This window comes from Podarcis tiliguerta (assembly GCF_965153285.1).
Source record: "Podarcis tiliguerta genome assembly, chromosome: 5".
Taxonomy (NCBI): domain Eukaryota; kingdom Metazoa; phylum Chordata; class Lepidosauria; order Squamata; family Lacertidae; genus Podarcis; species Podarcis tiliguerta.
In genome coordinates, this window is record NC_139538.1 from 81,822,645 (window position 1) to 81,845,144 (window position 22,500).

General features: G+C 43.1%; 3 long non-coding RNA genes across 4 annotated transcripts in view; 1 reads left to right on the top strand and 2 right to left on the bottom strand.

The window, feature by feature from the left end:
* On the bottom strand, positions 1 to 7,684 carry LOC310677557. Its single transcript, XR_014511273.1, has 4 exons — positions 7,554 to 7,684; positions 6,192 to 6,376; positions 1,131 to 1,237; positions 1 to 224 (listed from the first exon to the last, which is right to left on the bottom strand). It is a non-coding gene; the product is annotated as an uncharacterized lncRNA (long non-coding RNA).
* LOC310677556 overlaps positions 7,206 to 22,500 on the top strand; it is a 24,116-nt gene continuing 8,821 nt past the window's right edge. Inside the window, exons 1-2 of the long non-coding RNA XR_014511272.1 lie at positions 7,206 to 7,424; positions 7,657 to 7,769. This is a non-coding gene — a long non-coding RNA (uncharacterized lncRNA). The remainder of the gene's footprint in view (positions 7,425 to 7,656; positions 7,770 to 22,500) is intronic.
* On the bottom strand, positions 14,167 to 18,053 carry LOC310677578. Of its 2 annotated transcripts, XR_014511295.1 has the most exons (3): positions 17,266 to 18,053; positions 15,720 to 16,110; positions 14,167 to 14,242 (listed from the first exon to the last, which is right to left on the bottom strand). It is a non-coding gene; the product is annotated as an uncharacterized lncRNA (long non-coding RNA). The 2 variants fall into 2 exon arrangements; XR_014511296.1 differs by having other exon boundaries at positions 15,720 to 18,053.

The window sequence follows — 22,500 nt, forward strand, 5'->3', positions numbered from 1 at the left end:
TGTACAAAAACAGAGGAAGAAAAATGTATTTTTCACATGACAGAAACTGGCTCCAAGGCCCATTGAAATGACTGGTAGCTGCACCAATGGCCCATTCATTTCAGAGGTTTGGGTTTGTGCAGGAGAACTTATTGGAGGATTGTGCCCTCATTAATCCATGCTTGTGTGTCCATGCAGCAGGGCAGGACCTTCTCTGGAATAATGAGACGGTATTCTTCTTTCATCTGCAACAGAAAAGGATGGCATTTGGAGTTTAACTGCATCAGCAGAAGTTTGAACCGAACACTGAATTCCTGCTGGAGAAGCACACTCTATTTTTGGATGTAATCACATTGAGTTTAGGGGGAAATAATAATAATAATAATAATAATAATAATAATAATAATAATAATAATTAAATAATTTGTATGCCGCTCTATATCCATAGATCTTAGGGTGGTTCACAACATAAAATTACAGTATAAAAACAAAATACCGTATTTTTTGCACCATAACACTCCTCCTAGAAAGTAAGGGGAAATGTCTGTGCATGTTATGGAGGAAATGCCTACGGGTGACATGCCTACAGATTTTCCTCCTCTAAAAACTACGTGCATGTTATGGTCGGGTGCGTGTTATAGAGCGAAAAATACAGTACGTACATAATAAGAACAAAAACAAGTCAATAATTCCCCCTTCCTCAAGATATTTAAAAGGGCACCAGATGTCAATCAGCCAAAGGCTAAGTTTATTAAAGGAAATACAGTGGTACCTTGGGTTAAGAACTTAATTCATTCTGGAGGTCCGTTCTTAACCTGAATCTGTTCTTAACCTGAGGTACCACTTTAGCTAATGGGGCCTCCTGCTGCCGTGACACCGCTGCTGCACAATTTCTGTTCTCATCCTGAAGTAAAGTTCTTAACCCGAGGTACTATTTCCAGGTTAGCGGAGTCTGTAACCTGAAGCGTCTGTAACCTGAAGCGTCTGTAACCCGAGGTACCACTATACATGCTTGATACAACAGATCCTAGTTTTAACTACGTTGGAGAGATAAAGTTCTGTGCTCTCAGCAGCAGACATACAAACATGTCCCCAAGGTAAGGATGAAGGAGGAGCAGGAAATGAGGTCAGCAAGAGTATAAATCTAGTACCTTAGGGAAGGTTAGCACAGGTTACATCAGAAAGGGCAGTCTGGGAAACTCGGAGGCTCCTTTCTCTATCTACTCTTTCCCATTGCAAGTAGAGTTGCGTCCCAACACTTCCATAAGAAACAGGGGAAGGAGGTTATTTATTTATTAGTTAGTTAGGGATGCGGGTGGCGCTGTGGGTAAAACCTCAGCCCCCAGGACTTGCCGATCGTCAGGTCGGCGGTTCGAATCCCTGCGGCGGGGTGCGCTCCTGTTGCTCGGTCCCAGCGCCTGCCAACCTAGCAGTTCGAAAGCACCCCCGGGTGCAAGTAGATAAATAGGGACAGCTTACTAGCGGGAAGGTAAACGGCGTTCCGTGTGCTTGTCACGCTGGCCACGTGACCCAGAAGTGTCTGCAGACAGCGCTGGCTCCCGGCCTCTAGAGTGAGATGAGCGCACAACCCTAGAGTCTGTCAAGACTGGCCCGTATGGGCAGGGGTACCTTTACCTTTACCTTTTAGACTTATACCCCAACCTTTCTTACAAGATGGAGCTTAAGGAAGCTTATGAAAAACAGAAACAGGTATGCGTGACACACGCACATACCCCACCATAGGATAATATCCTGTTAGGATATGCCCCATTTTAGGAGAAAAGCCAACACAAAAATGGGTAACTCAAAGGCAACGCGATATATAAAAATGTATGAAATATCAGCTGCATGATAACAGCACCACTCTGGAATTCCAAAAAGACAGAGATGAAATCCAATACAAGACAGCGATGAAAATCCAATACCAAACTGAAACAGTGAACTTCAAAAGTCACATTGGAAAATGTCGATACAAAAGATGCCCAAAGGAGAATTTAATCTACTTCAGCGATTGTGGCCGGCTCTTTGGACTTTCACCTTCTTCCTTCTCCCACACCATCACCCTGTGGCCTTTCCTGGCCATTCCCACTTGGGACATGCATGACACTGTTGTGTTCATTTCTCTTTTTCTCTCTTCCTTCTTTTATTTTCCTTCTACCCGACTGTTCTGCTCCTTTGATGTTCTCTTTTGTTGTGTGCATACGAGTGTGTGGCTGGATGGATAAAGGACTCAACGTGCCTCCCCCCCCCCCCCAAAGCAGGGCGTCAATTCTGGAGTAGGACAAAATTGTTGTGGCAATACTGGAAGGGAAGAGTGTGTGATCAAGGAAGATTTTTTTAATAAAAAAATTACAATGAAACTGTTTAAAGCAACTTTTATGGATCAATACATTGGCACTGTGGGTTAAACCACAGAGCCTAGGACTTGCTGATCAGAAGGTCGGCGGTTCGAATCCCCATGACGGGGTGAGCTCCCGTTGCTTGGTCCCTGCTCCTACCAACCTAGCAGTTCGAAAGCACATCAAAGTGCAAGTAGATAAATAGGTACCACTCTGACGTGAAGGTAAATGGCGTTTCCGTGTGCTGCTCTGGTTCGTCAGAAGTGGCTTAGTCATGCTGGTCACATGACATGGAAGCTGTACGCCAGCTCCCTTGGCCAATAAAGCGAGATGAGTGCCGCAACCCCAGAGTCGGTCACGACTGGGCCTAATGGTCAGGGGTCCCTTTACCTTTACATTTGCATTAAAATTAATAAAATGCAAATTTATGGTTTGCTGACAATTTTGAGGGACTTTCTCTTTGCCACATCTGATGGTCCTGCAGAGAACCTAGCTGACTTCTGAAATGGAGCAAAGATCTAGGTGGTTGAAATGGTCTAGCCTACATTTCCTCTCCTGTCTGCAAGAGCCTGATCAGCAACCTGTTTTGTTGTTGTTGTTTGAGAGCTTGGAGCAATGCAATAGGAAGGATGGTTGATGGAACATCAATGGAGAACGGCTAGTGATGAATCTACTGGCTGGACTTCAGCATTTCTGAAGAAGACATGATAAGATGTACTGAAAAATCTTTAATTAAATCCTGAAAAAGCTTTAATTAAAGTTTGTCCTAGTATGAACTGATTCTTTCTGTTTCTGTTAGTTGGTATGTTGTTATGCCTCCCACTTTTGATTTTTGTTTAGCGGTTTTTTAAAAAAATGATAGTGAATGATCATTCTGTGTGGGTGGAAAAGTGGGCTAAACACATTACAAATAATCATTTAATATTATTTATCTGTTCCTTCTTCACCTTCTATTCCTACAGCTCAACCATGCCACCCTGCTGCCTTTTGGGAGGTTCACAGACCTAAGCCAACACAAACAACTGTGCACACTGAGGGATGCTGTTTTTCCAGAGTTTCCAAACACTTGGAGAGGAGTTGTGTAGACATCCATGCAATTGTATGTGCAGGGGTCCTTTCAGATAGTGCAATGAATGCATATATGTCTGGGACATAGACTGCCAATGTGATGGCTCCCTGCATTTATAGTATATTCAGTCAAAATGTCCGGAAAGGACTTAGCCTTGCCTGTTGGCCCCCACGTAGCTGAGAGGCCAGCCTCTCCACCCAACCCCAGTTGAGTTGGCAAAGCTAGGACTGCTGTTTCTCTCTAACAGTCTGAGGGACAGTGCATGGATGTTTTGCTTTTATTTATATAGGGGTCTCACATATAAAGTACAAAGCGGCTGCTTTGCTTTGCTTCATTTATTTTTCAAAAGAATCACAGTGACCGAAACTAGCAAAAAAGGGTTGAATGACGGAAATGTAACAGCTGTAACCTCACCACCTTAGGAGCAAAAGGTTTATGCAGCATGGACAGGAAAATACAAATGGCAAGCCAAGGTGGTTAAGCTGGGAGGGGAGAAACAAGCCTTTATGTTTAAAAGACCTCCGTTTTGTCTTTCTTGTATGAAAAATGAAGAATTAGAAAGAGAGTCTTCTTTCCTTCTTTTTGAAATGGCAGGCTCTTTTTCTCCTGTGGACTAGCCCTCCCCCCCTTTTTTTGCAGACTGTGCTGGAGTGCATGATGGAGTGCTGTCAAACCAAACAACTATCTGTCTTGTCTGTTCAGTGCTTTTTCCTGTCTCTAATATTGAACCTGCCAGTGATCCTGAACGCACAACATATCAAAGACACTGCTTTTTATTTTTTTAGAGCTCATCTTCCTCCAAGGGATAGGAAGCTCTGAGCAGTCTGTACAGGGTCACTTTCACCCGGAGGTGAGGAAGCTTGGGAGATCTATTGCATGGAAATCTGTTTACATGAGGCTAAGCCTAGTCCCCTGTGATGCTGAAGAGTCTCCTCCAGACTGCCGGGCGAAAGAAGCTTTTGCCAAACCAGGAGAGAGAGAGAGAGAGAGAGAGAGAGAGAGAGAGAGAGAGAGAGAGAGAGATGGTTATTTCCTTTTCCTTTCAGATTATTAATGTGGGCACAAAAAGGCAATGTTGAGCAAATAGACCCAACTCTGTGATCTGCTCAATTACTGTCTATCATGCAGATGTGGATGGTTTGTGGGCACAGAAAGGGAAGTCAGTTATACCTGAAAAGGAGCACTGTTCAAATTCCAAAACCTGCCCACTATTAGAACTAGAAAAGCATGGACCAAGGCATCAGATTATCCATGACAGGAAGTGGAATGAGGGCGGAGGAAGGCATATGGCCTGTGGGGACAACTTTGCTGAATTGACCAGCCATTATGAGTGACAGGTGGATTGATAAAAGGAAGCTACTGCAGGCCTGGACTAGAAGTATTGCAAGTGGCTTGTTCTATAAAACTTCCTGGAAGCCAAATATTCCTTCTGTGCATTTGAAGCAAATGATATTTCCTAATCCACTTCGAGTGTGCTTTGTCCTGAAAGGAGGCACGTAAGCCTTATAAGCAAACAAAACATTTTAATGGACTAGAAACTTCTGTTAATTGGTATGCAGGAAACTCTTCCAGAATACATTTTTCCTTTTGTTAAAATGAAACTGGTGTGACTCAGCCTGACTGTCTGAAACCCACTTCGTTTGTACATTTCTTGACATGGTTGTGGCAGTCTCTGCTTTGGATAGGCAAGAAAACATCTGCCCATGTGGTTTCGCTTCCTGACATATGCATCATCTTGTAAGCTTTCTAGGAAACCAAACTGTGTGGGTAGAAGCCTCTCTCTCTCTCTCTCTCTCTCTCTCTCTCTCTCTCTCTCTCTCTGCAAAGGTGCTATCCTTGTGCGCACAACACTCATAACTCCAAAATCTACTGGTGGGAGGAACATGAGGGTATGTTGGGGGTGTGACTACAGCCAAGGTCAGGCTGGATTCTAATGCCTCAAAAAGTCATGCTATGTTTTAGAAAGCAAGATGGGCTTTTGGGTGAGCTCTTGAGGGTAGTGGCAGAGCTTCATTCTCTGGCACCAGGGGGGGCAGAGAGCAGGGGGGGGGCTGGCGCGCATCCTGGGGATCGCACTGCCGGGGGTGGTGCGCTCTCCCCTCACTCCTCTTCCTCCACCAGTGCTTGGGGGTGTGATTCCATCCACTGTGCTATAATACAGTTGCCATTCATTTTATCGAGGCCTGGACAAGGGAACTCTCTGATGCATTGCGGTCTCCATTTCTGCTAGGGAAGGAACTGGCCTTGCACTGACTGTTGCCATATATATATGAGAGAAACTACTTCAGTTCCCAAGAAAACATCCCACTTAACAGGGAATCCATAATGCTAAACATGTTTGTTTAAAGAACTACATTACTGCTACATATTATAAGTGAGCGGCTTGAGTCACACATTGCAATTAGCAGATTGGTCATAAGTAATCTATCGAGCACGTTGGAATGCCAACAATTGATCGCTTACTGGTATTTCCTTTAATCATTAGTTTGTATGGAGTACCGTAAATAGAATTTTAACATCATAAAGCAGGCCAAAATTTACCCCTCTCTATGTATTGCAGTAATATGTGGCGGTAACAAATATCCATGTAATCAAGTGCTTTCAGATCCAAAAATGGAAGCACACAAATGTTTTCCTGAAATGCAGGCAGACTCAGTGAGGTGAACTGCTTGCTAATCAGCCACAAAGAAGCATTTTATTAACTTTCACCATTCTTCCTAAGGAACTCCAGATCGAGAACATCCAATGTTTTTTGCATTTAGTCTTCACGGCATTCCTGGGAGGTAGGTTAAACAGTGACTTACCAAAAGCCATTTGGTAATTTCATGGCTGAGCAAGGAAGTAACTCCCCAGTCCAACCAAGAACGGATAACTCTTTAGACCAGTGGACATTCTTACGGCACACTTAATATTGCAAATCCAGGTTCTTTTTTATGGATTATCTTGAGAGATGTCGCCAGAACTACGTACTTCTGTATTATCACCCACCCTAAACATTTAGGATGGAATGAAGAAACAAATAAAATGAAATAAATATTTGAAGAATTTATGTTAGGCTGGCTTCTTGCTTAGGTGTTTGTTTGTTTATATTAAAGTTTTCTTGGTTGACAAAGGTATGCGCAATCTCTCTTTTTTCAAGTTACATTTTCCATAGGTCAGTTTCATTTGTTGAGACATTAGGGTTACATTAGGAAGAAAAGGGGGGAAGAGGTGGAGGGGGGAAAGGCGAGTGGGGGTGGGGTTGGGAGGCGATGTGTCTAATTTGCTTAATGTATGTGTGGGGTTTTGTGTCAACGTCATTTGTGCGGGTTCTGTTTGCTATTCGCTTGTGTTCCTTTGGTGGTGAGAGAGGTTGGGTGCAGTTGCTTGTTTGTGATTGGCTGTGTTGAACTTTGTTTTTGTGTGTGAGTGTGGTGGGTGGGTGGGTGTTTTTGAATCAGGTTAGCTATATTGATTCGTATGCTGTTGGTGGATTCTTGTAGTTGTCTTGTTGGGCTGTGTATGTGATAAAGGGGAGCCATACCGGGGTGAAGGTATCTTCCCCGTGTCAGTTTCAGTTAATTTTTCTAGTAGGGCTGTTTCCCATACTATTTTGTACCATTGGACCATGCTTACTCCTGACAGGTCTCTCCAGTGTCTGGCTATGATGTTTCTGGTTGCTGAGAGTAGGTGGGTTATGAGTTCTTTGTGTTGTTCTAGAATGTTGGCACTGAGTTGAAAGCAATTTCTCTCCTCCACATGTGGTTTTGGCAATGTCAAAAGCTCTCTCCTTTTCTTAGGAACTTTTTGGCATGCCTTGCAAAAATGGTTCACCAAACACCAGAATTGCCCTCGCTTGCCACCACTCTCAATAATCTTCACTTGCTGTCTGTAGTAGCATCATCACACACGTAGTATTAAAACACAATCTCCGATTGTGTGGAACTATCACATGTGACTAATAAAAGAAGCGAAAAGGAGCGTCAGCCAAAGGAAAAACCAGTTGCAGCAGCAGTAGCTTGGGAAAACAACAGCACTGAACAGGATTGAAAATAAAGGTGAGCATTCTCACATTCTAGATAGTTTGGGGAGAAAGTGCTAGTGTTGACCCCAAAATTAAAAATGGCAAATAGTCAGTGCCGCGCTAGTGGTTATATACCTTTAATTATATCCATCTAAATACTGACCTCAATAAAATACCAGGGAGATGTTTGTCCTTAGTTGAAATTCACTTAAAAATTGTCCAAGCCCTAATCTTTCACTCTGGATCTCTGCTTTTCTTTCATATAGGATCCAACTCTTGACTGATGTGTCCGGGCAATTATCTGAAAATAGTGATGAATGTTACTGCGAGAGTGTGCAAATGACTGTTTGGAGAGTTTAAGCTTGGATCTATATTAAAGGTCAGTTATCAAAGGAAAAAGGAGGCAAGAATGGATTATTTGCTGCTTGCAGTGAGTAGAATTTTAATGTCACTAATGTTGGTTATTAAGCGTAAATACACAAAGGTTTAAGGAAATCAAAGGATGAATGCAGTCCAGGCTTCTGGCAGGGTCCCCAAGGAGTGCCTGTGCTCAGGGAAGAGCTAAAAATACAAAATGAAGCTTTTTAAGGCAATTGGGTTTTAAAATATACCCTCTTTGTGAATGGCCCAATTCATTTTGCAAAGCATTCTCCTAGGGTTCAGAGACCCCTGGCGCACAGGAAGCCAGGCCAAATCTGTCCTCGCAGGTTCCTAAGAATCAAGAGCTTGACAGGTTTTATGTTTAAAGAAAACCACTTATAAGTCAATTAGCTTTTTAAAAGACTTTGGAAAACCCTTGTGAGCTTGACCAATGATTCAGAAGATAAAAGACAAAGCAAGCCTCTCAGCAGAGTTCAGTTCTTCTGTTTCAAATTTCTGATGTGTAAACTTAAAGAGAGAAATTGCTTATAAAGCAAAGCATTCGTTGTCTAGTAGCCAATGATACTGGGTAACTCTTGTATTAACAAATGTAACACGTTACAATTGGAGACTCTGGAGTCTTCAAAAGACAAAACCAAACTCAATGTCTCGATATGCTTTTATATATTGAGTGGACAACTAGCAGAAAATTCCAGTTTTAAAAGAGAGAAATAATCACCAGTTTGTCTGAAAATCGGGTCTCACTGTGGTGGTTAACCTGTATCAAGGCTCCACCACTTCAGACTGCAGATGGAGAAAGTGGTCAAAAAATGCATAACCTATCATGAAAACTAGGTATTGTGGAAACGAGTTTTAGCCTAGTCTTCTCCCTGATATGCTAGTGTTCTTTGTGCAGGGAGGGCTTGCCTGGAGAAACAATCAATTATCTGATTCTGCCCCGCTACAGTTTGAACTGGTACATGCCAGACAGAGGTTTACCAACTCTGTCAAAATGAAGCAATTTCTGCTCATTACCAGGTGAGTTTCCTTTATAGAAAGGTACTGTGATAATATGGGACGCGGGTGGCGCTGTGGGTTAAACCACAGAGCCTAGTAATAATACTAATAATAAATTTTATTTATATCCCGCCCTCCCCAGCCAATGCCGGGCTCAGAGTGGCTAACATCAAATGTATAATACATTAACATAAAATCAGACAATCAATTAAAATACATCCTCAAATCAGATCAGGATCAGAGTAAAATCCATTCGGATGGCAACCCGCAGATTAGGGTTGGGGACCTTAAATGCTCACCAGGCCCAACTGTTTGTGCTGAACTTATATGGGCCTGTGAGAAAAATTGGGAGGCCACTTTCATGCAAGGACTTGCTGATTGGAAGGTCGACGGTTCGAATCCCCGCGATGGGGTGAGCTCCCGTTGCTCGGTCCCTGCTCCTGCCAACCTAGCAGTTCGAAACCATGTCAAAGTGCAAGTAGATAAATAGGTACCGCTCTGGCGGGAAGGTAAACGGCGTTTCCGTGTGCTGCTCTGGTTCGCCAGAAGCAGCTTAGTCATACTGGCCACATGACCCAGAAGCTGTTTGCCAGCTCCCTCGGCCAATAAAGCGAGATGAGCGCCGCAAACCCAGAGTCGGCCACGACTGGACCTAATGATCAGGGGTCCCTTTACCTTGTTGCTAAACAGTGAAGTCCCATACCTCCATGCATGGCTGCAATGCTTTCACTATTCTCTGGTTCTTTGTTTAGGGCAGCGTATTTCAACCAGAAAGGGACGCGGGTGGCACTGTGGGTAAATCCTCAGCGCCTAGGGCTTGCCGATCGCATGGTTGGCGGTTCAAATCTCCGCGGCAGGGTGAGCTCCCGTCTGCGGTCCCAGCTCCTGCCCACCTAGCAGTTTGAAAGCACCCCTAAAGTGCAAGTAGATAAATAGGTCCCGTTTATAGCGGGAAGGTAAATGGCGTTTCCATGTGCTGTGCTGGTGTCGGCTCACCAGAGCAGCTTCGTCACGCTGGCCACGTGACCCGGAAGTGTCTCCGGACAGCGCTGGCCCCCGGCCTCTTAAGTGAGATGGGCGCACAACCCTAGAGTCGGACACGACTGGTCCGTACGGGCAGGGGTACCTTTACCTTTTTATTTCAACCAGAGGTCCATTGATTCTTCAGTTCCGTATTCCCCCAGAGGTTCTGTGAAATGTTACAAACTCTTACCTTAAGCACTTCGCTTTCTTCTCTTGCCAGTTCCCTCACCTCTGAGAGTCAGAGTGCCCGCAATTAACATGTCGTCTCATGGCATAGTTTGCCAAAGTAACCAAGTTTCATGCTGGGAACTCTCAGAATAGTGTTGCTTCAAAGAGATCCACAACAGATTTCCTCATCTTTCCGGAGTTGTCCTCCCACCCACATACTCTTAGGGGGCTGAAAAAGGCTTTTAAATTTTGAGCTTGTGAAGCGATCTATTGCATGTAATTTCACACTTTCAAATCAAGAATTAAACACGTACAACCCCACCCAGCCCTTTCGGTATACAACACACCCAGAACTCTAACTTGAGAGATATGGCAATCTCATAAACAAACAGACAGTTTGCTTAATCTGGAATAAAGCGCATATGAATTTTATTTATATATTTCATATATAAAGATGTATTCATATTGCAAGGTGTTCCTCTCAAGCCAAGCCAAACCTTAACAGAATATTAAAAATAAATCACAAAAATAAATATTTCACGATATACAGGACCGGCTCTTCCATTAGGTAAGTAGAGATCCCTGCCTCAGGTGGCAGATCAAGAGGCTTGCAGACAAGTGACCCTGACACATTTGCTGCTGCCTTTAGCCACTTGCAGGGCTTCAACCACCATTTTGCTAGCTTACATTTCAAGTTGCTGCCTCCTTCCTTACTCAGGCTCAGCTGCTGCTGCCTAAACCCCTCGGAATCCATTTTTCAGTGCATTTCCACGACACTTTCCAAACTCGCAAAAGTCTGTTGTTGTTAAGTGGTTTTGTTGTGATAGGGGGACAGGGAACTTTAATCTGCTTCAGTTGTGCAAACCTAACATTCCAAGATGCACCTCAATCCCTCTTACGTCTTAAAGAAGACATTTAGACGAGTTTAGTTTCTTTTATTGTATTCTGAAAAAGCTTTAACCAAATCTTATTTTTTAAAGAGCAAGGTTGCAGAGCAAGATGGGACAAGAGAGGGAGGGAAGGGCGAAGAGTGGCAGCAGGTGAACCTGACCTGACTTCAGTTCCCACCATACCTTGTTCTGAACATGAAAACAAATAAACAACACCTGGAACAGGAATCTTGAACTTAAAATCTGAAAACTATGATGTAGAAGCATAGAAGACAACATATCTTCCAACATTTCTCCGATGAAACCAGGACGTTCCATTCCATAAGGATAATTTTACTATTTATACCTCATCCATCTGACTGGGTTGCCCCAGCCACTCTGAGTAGCTTCCAATATATATAAAACACAATAAAACATTAAACTTTTTTTTAAAAAAACTTCCCTATACAAGACTGCCTTCAGATTGCAGATAATACCATATACCCTCCAACATTTTCCCAATGAAAATAGGGAATTCTACCAAACCCTCCAATGAAAATAGGGACTTACTAAGGAAAAGTGGGACATTCTGGGATCAAATCAGAAACTGGGACGGCTTGTATACATTAGGGATGTCCCTGGAAAATAGGGAAACTTAGAGGGTCTGAGACAAGCTGCTCCTTAAAAAGCAGCTCTAGCTGCAAGGACTTTCCTATTGGAGGTCACCTGCCACAGATTATTTTATACAGATGGTGAACTTGCCAAGTGGTTAAGGCAGAAAAGACTTAGCACTCAATAACATAGGAAAAAGGATATATTGTTTTGCCTGCAGCACATAATTTGCTGAGAGAGAAATTCCTCTTCATACTATAACTTGCATTACAAAAGATCTGTTCCATTACAGAAAACAATCACATTTCCTTCCTTTGGTCATTTAATTATTACAATATTTATTCTGCCCACCCTCCAAGCTGCTCAGGGTTGTTTATGAGGTGTTTCCTGCCCCCCCAGCCCCCTTCTCCTTACAGTTTCACAATGTGTCCTCAAAATAACTGTGAGGTGAGTTTGGCTGAGGGAAACCTACTGGGCCAAAGTCACCTCAGCTGAGCTTCATGGCTGAATCTCTGGGTCTCTATAGGTCTAGTGCAGCTTTCTGTTGACTTGAGTTAACCACACTGACTCCCATGTCAACCATTTTATTGGTGTGCAAAAGAAACAAAGCTTTCACTTGCTATTCTCTGCTCTTTTGTTTCCTCTCTTTGGATCCCACAAACAAGGAAATATAGCTATCCATTTCACACATTTTTGCAGAAAGGCATCTTGAACTCATCAAGGAAGCAGCGGCAAATAACGGCTCTTTAAGGTGTGGAATCTGTATAAAGCCCATGTTTTTGTCATACTCACTTTTTAAAGAAGTATGCTTATGTTTTAAGGTGTGCTCCAAAAACATAATGCGTGAAGCGAGTCACAGTCTCTTGCTCTGTTTTCACCAAGAAAGAGGGGCGGACAATCGTTACGGCTTCTCTATAGCTATTTCTTCTAGCTGTATTGAAAATTGCATTAAAAAACTAGTTAAAACGAAGCCTAAGATGTTGAGGTGATTTTTCCCCTGCTCTTGTTTTTAGCAGTGATTTCAATGACTGTGATAAAGCAGATTAAAACCAGAGAGACTGAGTATGGTTCTGGTCCTTTGCATGCAAATTTGCTTCATGTGAACAACAACCAATATTTATCTCCAGTCTTTTCATTTCCGAAGAAAAAGGGGTTAGGCATTATAATGAAAATATTCAAACAGTCTTAACTACAGTGTCATTAGCATGGGCTAATTACCAGCGCCTTGTGATTTACGTGTTTTTGGATTCATTGAAAGCATTTGGAGCTGTTCCCCCCCCCCTTTGTTAAAAAAAACTTTAAACAATGGAGGGCATAAAAGAGGCTGATAGAATCATGAATGACGTGGAGAAAATGGGCAGAGATCCCCCCCCCCCCATTTCTCATTTAATACTAGAATGGGGTCCTCTAGTGAAAATGATTGGGAGAAGGATCAGCACAGATAAAAAGAAGTACTATTAGACACAATGGAAGGATATACAATGATGTTTTCCATTGCCACAATGGCAGTTGAGTTCTCTCCCCTCTGCTCACAGTGTTCAGGCACAGTTACTTGTACTGCGATGACATCCTATCCCATGTTTCCTTGCCTTTGCTCCTCATCGCTGGCTGTCACCAGAGAACTGCTCAGTGTGATGACATCACAATACTGGGAAGAATATGCAAATGTTGCAGTCGGATGGGAAGGGTGAGGAACAACCTGACATGCTAGTATAACATCCAGTGGCATTTGTAAGTAGCTTGGAGAACAGGCCTAACCGTAGGTAACAGCAATCATAGCAAAATGAAATATCGCTATATGAATATATCTCTGAACACCAGCAGATCAGGGCAAATAGCAAGAGATGGACAAGGGACTTGTCAGATCATTGGTCCATCTATGGTCCACATAGACTGGTAGAGGCTCTCCAGGGATTCAGGCAGGAATTCCACCCCCCCCTTTATTAAGGATTGGATCTGGGATCTTCTGCATGCAAAACATTTGCTCTAGCACTGAGCTATGGGCTTATTCCAGCATCTTCAGATATCCTGCTCATAAGCTCCTGAACACTGAGTACGAGAACTGACTTGTGGTTTGAGTCCATCTGATAGGTTTTCAAACGTCTGTGTCGTTTTCACTGTGTGTATTTATTTAATTGTTGTTAACCGCTTTGATACTTTTTAATGAAATTGTAGTACGCAAGTCCTTTCCCCCCCAGCAAATACGTAAATTGGGGCTGTTCTCATACTGCAATGCTCTTATATGTATTACTGTTATTGACCCAGTGGTTTCCAGGGGCACTGTGGGCATTCCCACAACCTCCATCCTCTGGGGAGAAAGCACTCTACTCTTTTTAAAGTGGGCTTCTGATACTTTTTACTGAAATGCAAAAAGTAAGTAGGCAGAAAATATACTTTGCTTGCAAGCCTCCTTCATCGTAGTTTGGCTGTCAGGTTTGCACTGATTTATGATAATAATTCTTGCCACACATGGAATTTTTTTTTTAATAAAAAAACACAACCGTTTATTTTGCTGTCTAAATAATAAGGCAATTTGTTACAGCTAATTACTCAAATGCTTCCTTAATCTCAATTAAAAGATAGAGGGCTGATTCCCCGCAGCCCCCGCAATGCTACTACCTTTCTAAAGCCGTATGCTCCCCAAAAATCTTTTTTTAATGTGTTCCCAATTACATATTCATTAAGGAATGTGTGGCCTATGGAAAACTGAACTGCTAAATGCATAGCTGCAATCTTAAACAATGATTTATTGTGACATGGGATGTGGGACATTTCCACAGCTTTTGTGATTGCCGTGATGAAGCTGTAAAGCAAATAGCATGAAATGAAGCAAGGCCTCACAATTTAATCAGCTCGTAAACAGATCTACCGCATCAAGCAAATGACATTATTATCCATCTGAAGTAAATCTTGCTAATCTCAGGAGATAAAATCAACATCATTAATGGTCACATGTCATATTCATCAACACTAAACCATCCCTTTTGACAGATTAATCCTAACTACAGCTCCCACGATGTATGGTAATCGAGCCTGGAGCCTGCAATTCATTCCGCGGCAAGGCTAACCAGTACTCTTAGCGCAGCTATTACAAATAATTTTTTTATTGATTTACATATTTTAAAATGCATTTAAGGTGAGGCGCCATTAAAAATCCTGTCACTATTGCAGATTTCTCCCCCGCCCTGTGTGCAGTCTGCATTCACAGAAAAAGGGAGGCGAAACACACTTTTGGGTACAGCCCAGCACAAACCCCATTGAAAGGAATGCAAGCCATGCTACAGCAGCTCTTGCACGGTTCCTATTCATTTCAATGTAGCTTTCAAAACATCTCAGTTATTAGGAGTTATGTCTCCATCCTGCCCCTCCTCCGAGGAGATCAGGGTTCTCCCCACCTCTTCATTGCATTCACACAACAACCCTGTGAGGTAGGTTAGACTGAAAGCTTGCAAGTGGCTCAATGTCACCCAGTGAGCTTCTTAGCTGAGTGGGGATTAAACTGGCATGATCAGTCTGCTCCTAGTCCAATGCTTTGGAGGTTTTTAAGCAGAGGTTGGGTGGCCAACCTGTCATGGATGCTTTAGCTGAGATTCCTTCATTCCAGGGGGTTGGACTTGATGACCACAGCGGCCTCTTCCTTCTCTATGATTCTAAGATTCTATATGGGTTGGGGAGCCTGCGAACCCCCCGGCCCCCGTGATGTTGCTGGACCACAACTCCCATCATTCTAAAACCATTGGCTAACCTGACTGGGGATGATGGCAGTTGGAGGCCAACCATAACTGGAGGGGCACAGGCTCTAACCACTATACTTTGCTGTCTTTTGCAGAATAACTTTCTGCTTGACTGTGCTCCCACTGTCTTTTGCTTATCATGCTGATGAGCTGGAGGGTAGTTAAAGGAAGTATTAGGCACACGGTATCCTATTTGCAGATTTAGGGTGCTTCCAGACCAGACAACCTGTTTATTGGCCATTTGTCCTGATTTGTGTGCAGGGAGATGAGATTACATTGGCTACTTAATGAGCACTTGTTCTGATTTACTTACGGCAAGTGAGGGAGATGTTGCACCAAACCAATTGTTATCCCAGTGCATTTACCCATGACTTTCCTTATGGCAAAAAGTCAGATCTTTTTGAGGGCTTGTTCTGCAGGAGGACCTCTCAGTCAACTATAACTGCACAGCCAGAATTTGCTGGCATGTGATCAAATCTCCTCCCCCCTCCCCAAAATAGCAACAGTCTGGAAGCACCCTTAGATTGCAGCCCTATATGCACTTACCTGGGAGTAAGCCTTATTGAAGTCAACGGGAATTTCTTCTGTATAGACACATGCAGGATTGCACTGTTAGTTCTTCTGGGGGGTGGGGGGAGCCAACCCACTCAATGTGTTGAGTGCTGAGCCACAAAGATTCTGTAAACTGGAAGCTACTGGAGAGCTTGAGTTGCATGGGATCTAAACGCCCCCTGGTGTCCTCTTCTGGCTGGGCTGTGAGCTTGCTGGTCCCTAAAGTTCCTCGAGTGGACTAGGAGTTGCCCTGCAGCAAGCAAGAGGTAGTCGGGATCACTTAAGAAAGGCAGGCTCTGTAAAACCAGCTCCCAGGCAAGGCAGATGTTTCTTTGACAGTTGCTTGAGTTCAACTGCACTCCTAAACAGCAGGCATGAATATTCCCTGGCAAGAAACAAGCAGAGATTTGTACACTGACTTAGAGCATAGTTCCATCTAGCCCAGTTTTGTCCACTTTACTAGCAGTGTGGCTCTCTGAGGCCGAAAGCAGAGAGATCTTTCCCAACCCCAGTATCTGAGTGGCTGCCTAATGGGCCTGGAGATACAATGATCGCAAACCAGAGCATTTGAAGTAGCTGACACAAAACAGCCCAGTGATCAGCATGCCACTGAAGCATATTTTCAGGAAAACGTAGATTCTCAGCCACTTGGCAAAGGACCACCTCCCTGCCTTAGTTTCCCCTGACGAAAATGACCATAGGATTGTTAAGAGGCTAAGCTAAACAAATTCTTGTAGAACATTTTGTACAAAATGAGCAACAAGAGCTGCATAGTCCTTCTGCAGCTTTGCTCTTTTCCTGACAGTCTACAACAGTTCTGTCTCTGTTGACCAACCAGGACTTCCAAAATTGAATGCAGAGGAGCAACAGACTCTCTGGCAGCCTTTGGGAATAAGTTTTCCATGAAGGCACGAAGGTTGCCATATTCCTGGGCTTACCGCTTGCTGCACAAAGCTGTGGACAAGGGAATAAGCAAGGTGGATGTGCTCCCTATAGCCAAGGGACAAGTACAGTTACTGCCTGAGCACATGAAAGAATGGTCAAGCTCAGAAATAGACAAATGCTGCATTGCTTCAGGCAGTTGATCAACAAGGGGTAGCCAAGCAAGAGACAGTAAGCTCACCACGGACTGGCAATTACTTAAAATTAATCTGTGAATCCTCTTTCTAGAGTCTGGGCTGGAACACACACAACTATCTTTCTGGGGAGGCCACTGAAAATGACAGCCTTCAATTATCTGATATGCCTTGCACACTACCTTTCTACCAGTTGGTTCTCAGGGCAGAAACAGAAAGAGCGAAGAAAACATTTGCTTACATTGTGACTTGTTTCCATTATGCATTGTGCTAAGCAGTGTGCCCTTTCGCCTGCCCTTAAAGGTGGCTATCAGCAGGGCTGCAAAATTGGAACTGCAACCCACAAACTACAGAAGCCTCAGCAAAAAAAGGCTTGACTGCTGATAAGGTGGGGGGTGACAAGATGAGTTTGCTGATGCAGGGAAAGGCTCTCAATTCACCAGACAAATCCCCTAAATGCTGACCTTGTTTGCATGGCCTGTTACCGCGTAACATCTTTATAGATCTGGTTGAGTCGTCAGAAGAAACTTTGTAGTTCTAACAAGTACGTATCACTTGTTGATGCACACAAATCACTAGATTGGTTCGGGTTGTGATGATTTGATCCTGGTGGTTTCTTCAAGCCCCCCATCTTGTCAAACAATCTGGGTTTGGTTGAGGACGCTTTTTCTTCCAGAAAGCCATGGGCCAACAGCATCCCACCACTGTAGTCTTCTCACCTTCAGGTCTCCCTCCATCTTTTCTTTCATAGCAAGGCTTTGCCTGTGATGTCAGCATGATGCAACAATGGCACTCATTGTGAAACGACTCTATCCTCACCTGCTGCTATGCTAAAGAGATTGGTGTATACAGTTCCTGGTTCTGGAAATGCTGTTTCATGATGATTTCTGCTTCTCTGGGCAGGAAGGACCAGCTTGAAGCCATGCCATTTCTACATTCATTGGTCTGTGGTCCAGAAATGTACCTGTTAAGTCAACTGCCAGGCTCTGTAACAACATCCCACATGACCTGATGCCCTGCAGATACTTTGGACCCCACCCCCCAATTTCCCTGGCTAAATACTGGCTAAAGCCAATGGGAGATATAGTCTGAAACACCTGCAGGAGTGGGTAGAGTGCCAGACTGGGACTTGGGAGACCAGGGTTCAAGTCCCCATTCAGCTATTAAACCTACAGGGAGATTACAGGATTGATGTGAGGATTAAATGTGAAGGAGAAAGAACCACGTATGCCACCTTGAGCTCCTTGAAGAAAAAGGTGAGATATAGATGCAATAAATAAAATAACACTCTAGAGTTTGCCACTTACAGCAATGCATACCAAACCCCAAGAGAGGCACAGAATGCATACCAAACCCCAAGAGAGATGCTACATTAAAAGGTGTTTTTTTTAAAAAAAAAATAATTCTGAAATGTGAAGTATTCTATATTACAATGAGACATGATGAGCTGTAATGAGATTATGATGAGATATTGTAATTAATTAGACCCACCCTTGCCAGGAGTGAAAATAGATTGCTGGAGTGGGTCAAACCAGTTGGACAAGTTTAGCCTGGCATATATTGCCTTTCATTAGGAGGCTTGAACTCCACATAGGATTTATTCTTTCCGGCGTGTGAAGGTATGGGCTAACTTTTTTATTGGCCGTGCTGTTGGGGGACTGATAAATTTGCTTTGTGGGCTGGATCCAGCATGCGGCCTGCCAGTTGGCTATCCTTGTGCGAGAGGATTGCGAACTTGATTGCTGTTAAATGTAGCAGTTGCTTTGATTGTTTACTTATATGCACAAAGCACTAATGTAAGTGCTGCATGATTGGGATACCATCCCATATATATATATATATATATATATATATATATATATATATCATTAAAAGCATTGATTTCTTAGAATTATGTTTGTTTATTTATTAAATTCATACCCCACCCTTCCTCCCAAAGGAGCCCAGGGCAGCAAGCAATAAGTGATAAATGTTCCGACTTTAATGGAGTGGCAATATAAATAATAATAATAATAATAATAATAATAGGCTTAAAAACAATTCCAGGACAATTGCAGACTGGGTCAGATCTCAACGCTTGTTGAAAGAGGAAGGCTTTCAGCAGGAGTCCAGAAGACAACAGACTTGGACAGAATAACTTTGGAATAACATTTTTTTTAAAAAAACCAGAAGCGTTTCTGCTAAGTATTGTTGGTAAAGATATCCTGAAAAACTTAAGAGAAATATTTTTATATGCCACGGCGGCAGTCCGAACACTAGTAACAAAAAATTGAAAAGGGGGAAATGTTCCGACTTTAATGGAGTGGCAGAATAAGCTATAAGAATATGTGGAAACGGTACAATTGACCAACAGTTTAAGGGGTAATTCAAGACAATAATTTGAAAAAAAATGGGACAAATATAAGAGATATGTGCAAAAATATGCCAGTGGTTTATTGTCTATGACACTACTTGATTGACCTTGGATAAAGAAACATATGAGAAATAAGAACAATGGTACAAATTGTTGTAAGAATGTATTAGAGAATATATAAAGAATAGAGTAATAATGGTAGGTACATTCACTATCAAAATAAAATTATACAACAGGAATTGACAGTCCAAAGTCCTTAGGGTATTTTTTGTTAATAATTTTTGATAAGGATTTTTGTTAATAATCGCATAAAAGGTAACATAAATACAGCAGAAGTTGAAGGTTTATATATAGGTAAGAAAAGATAAAGTATATGTTTTTCTTTTCTTTTTTGTGTATATGATTGAAACTTCAATTTACTTTATGAGATGTGTCATATATTTATGTAATGTATTGTAAGACTATTAATAAAGGAAAAGAAGAAGAAGACAACAGACTTGGCAGTGGTCTAATATTCAAGGGGACGGAACTGCAAAAGTACCACAACACTAAAGACCTCATTCCTACATTGTGCAGAAGGCAGCTCCTGTTTTGATGGCATCTGCAGGAGGCCCTTGCAGAATGAACCTTTTCTCCAGTTTCTCCAGTCCAAGGAAGTGTACATGGTCTCCTCCATTTTGTCATCACAATAACCTGTACGGTAGGTTAGGCTGAAAGGAGGTGTGTGGTTTAAGTTCGCTTCTGAATAATAATAATAATAATAATAATAATAAATTTTATTTATATCCCGCCCTCCCCAGCCGAAGCCGGGCTCAGGGCGGCTAACAACAATAAAACAGCACAAACAACACTTTAAAATCATTCATTATAAAATTAATTAATTCAAGCCACTGGCAACCATTGGGCCAGAGCTCTGCGGAGATTGCCAATGGAGGGAGTCAGGCTGTGCCCTGTCCAAAGGCCTGGTGGAACAGTTCTGTCTTGCAGGCCCTGCGGAAAGATGTTAAGTCCCGCAGGGCCCTGGTCTCTTGTGACAGAGTGTTCCACCAGATCGGAGCCACGGCTGAAAAAGCCCTGGCTCTAGTTGAGGCCAGCCTAACTTCTCTGTGGCCTGGGACCTTCAAGATGTTTTTATTTGAAGACCGTAAGTTTCTCTGTGGGGCATACCAGGAGAGGCGGTCCCGTAGGTACGAGGGTCCTAGGCCGTATAGGGCTTTAAAGGTTAAAACCAGCACCTTAAACCTGATCCTGTACTCCACCGGGAGCCAGTGCAGCTGGTATAGCACCGGGTGAATGTGATCTCGCAGCGAAGACCCCGTAAGGAGTCTCGCTGCAGCATTCTGCACCCGCTGGAGTTTCTGGGTCAGTCTCAAGGGCAGCCCCACGTAGAGCGAGTTACAATAATGCAGTCTGGAGGTGACCGTTGCGTGGATCACAGTGGCTAGGTCAGGGCGAGAGAGGTAAGGAGCCAACTGCTTAGCTTGGCGGAGATGGAAAAATGCCGCCTTTGTTGTAGCTGCAATCTGCGCCTCCATGGAAAGGGAGGTGTCGAAGATTACACCCAAACTCTTAACGGACGGTGCTGGCACTAATTGCACCCCCGCAAGAGATGGGAGTTGCCCCCTCAATCCCATATCGTCCCGTCCCAGCCACAACTGAGTGGGGATTTGAACCTGAGTTTTCCCAGCTCTAATCACTTTATCATGCTGGGTCTGTATGTATTTGCAGAGCTACCTGGCCAGTTGTCTAAGGAGAAGGATGTTTAGCCTGATCACAGCATCATCCATTGTACTAAATTTAAAGAAAAGCTGGATAAACCACATTTGTATGTTACTTAGTGTGCTGTCCATACAACCACCTTCTGTGTATGTCTGTATGCATATAGATAGATTCACTCACACGCAAGCCACTTTGAGACCATGGGCCAGAAAAGTGTAGATTTCTGCAGCAATAAAGCTTTAGGGTGCGATAGGACTTGCACAGAGAACTTCTTTAATTAGTTGGCAGCCATAACATATGTTGGTTCGGGTATTGCCTTGTTGCTGCACAATGAAAAACTTATTTATCAGAAAGCTGACCTTATTGGGGGCAGGGAGGGTCTATTATCTGGAACACTACATCCTCTAAACAAGCACAGAATTTCATTGGCAAGCACATTAACAAGGGCTTCTGAATGACAACGTGAATGACTGCAGCGGCCACAGTTGTGTTGCCAGTCATTGACTAAGTGTGTGCAAAAAAGAGAGAGAAAATGTCTACAACCTTTGCAGATTTCAAGTGGTCTGAGCCGAGACAAGGAAAGATAGATCGAAGTGATTTATGGAGACAGCATTTATCAACTTAGTGCAAACATCACCCTTGCTAATGTACTAATTCATTAATGGCTTATTCTTCTCTCCTGAGACTTAGTGGTTTTTTATATATATATTTTTTAAAAAAATACCTTTTCTTTATAGAAACAGTAGCCATTGTTAATATCACATCTATCATAGTCTATATTTCTGTTTTGCTGGGGGAATAGGTGATACACACATGAAACAGGAGGGGGTGGGGAGAATAGGACATAATGCTTCTAAGAAAGAGAGCATTTGGTTAAATTCCTCCCTGCCATGATATGCAAAGGTAGATGACTACATGGCTCATGTGAGAACCAGGCTCTGCATCTGGCAAGGGGGCATTTTCAGGGGTGGAGGCAAAGATATTTGTGTGTGTGCAACTTGCAGTAGAGGGATGGCTAGGCCGTCTTGCCCAATCACCCCCTCCAATCATGTGCTGGTTCTGGCAGAAATGATGCACAGAGTGTGAGTTTCTAGCTGTAGATTCTGGCACCAGTAGTCCTAGTCACTGGGAAGAAAATACGTTCCACCTGGGAGTACCAACACTTGCTTTGTCACCATTGGAGCTGGAGGCCAACCATAACTGGAGGGGCACAGGCTCTAACCCCTATAAATTGCTGTCTTTTGCAGAACTTTCTTCTTGACTGTGCTTCCACTGACTTCTGCCTATTGCTTATCATGCTGATGAGCTGGAGGTTAGTTAAAGGAGGTATTTGGCACACTGTATTTCCTCCTATTTGCAGATTTAGGGTGCTTCCAGACCAGTCAACCTGTTTATTGGCCATTCATCCTGATTTGTGTGCAGGGAGATTAGATGACATTGGTTACTCAATGAGCACTTGTTCTGATCTGCTTTCAGGAAGTGCAGACGATATTGCACTAAACCAAGTGTTATCCCAGTGCATTTACCCATGACTTTCCTTATAGCAAAAACTCAGATCTTTTGAGGAAGTGGGCTTGTTCTGCAAGAGGACCTCCCAGTCAACTATAACTGCACAGCCTGAATTTGT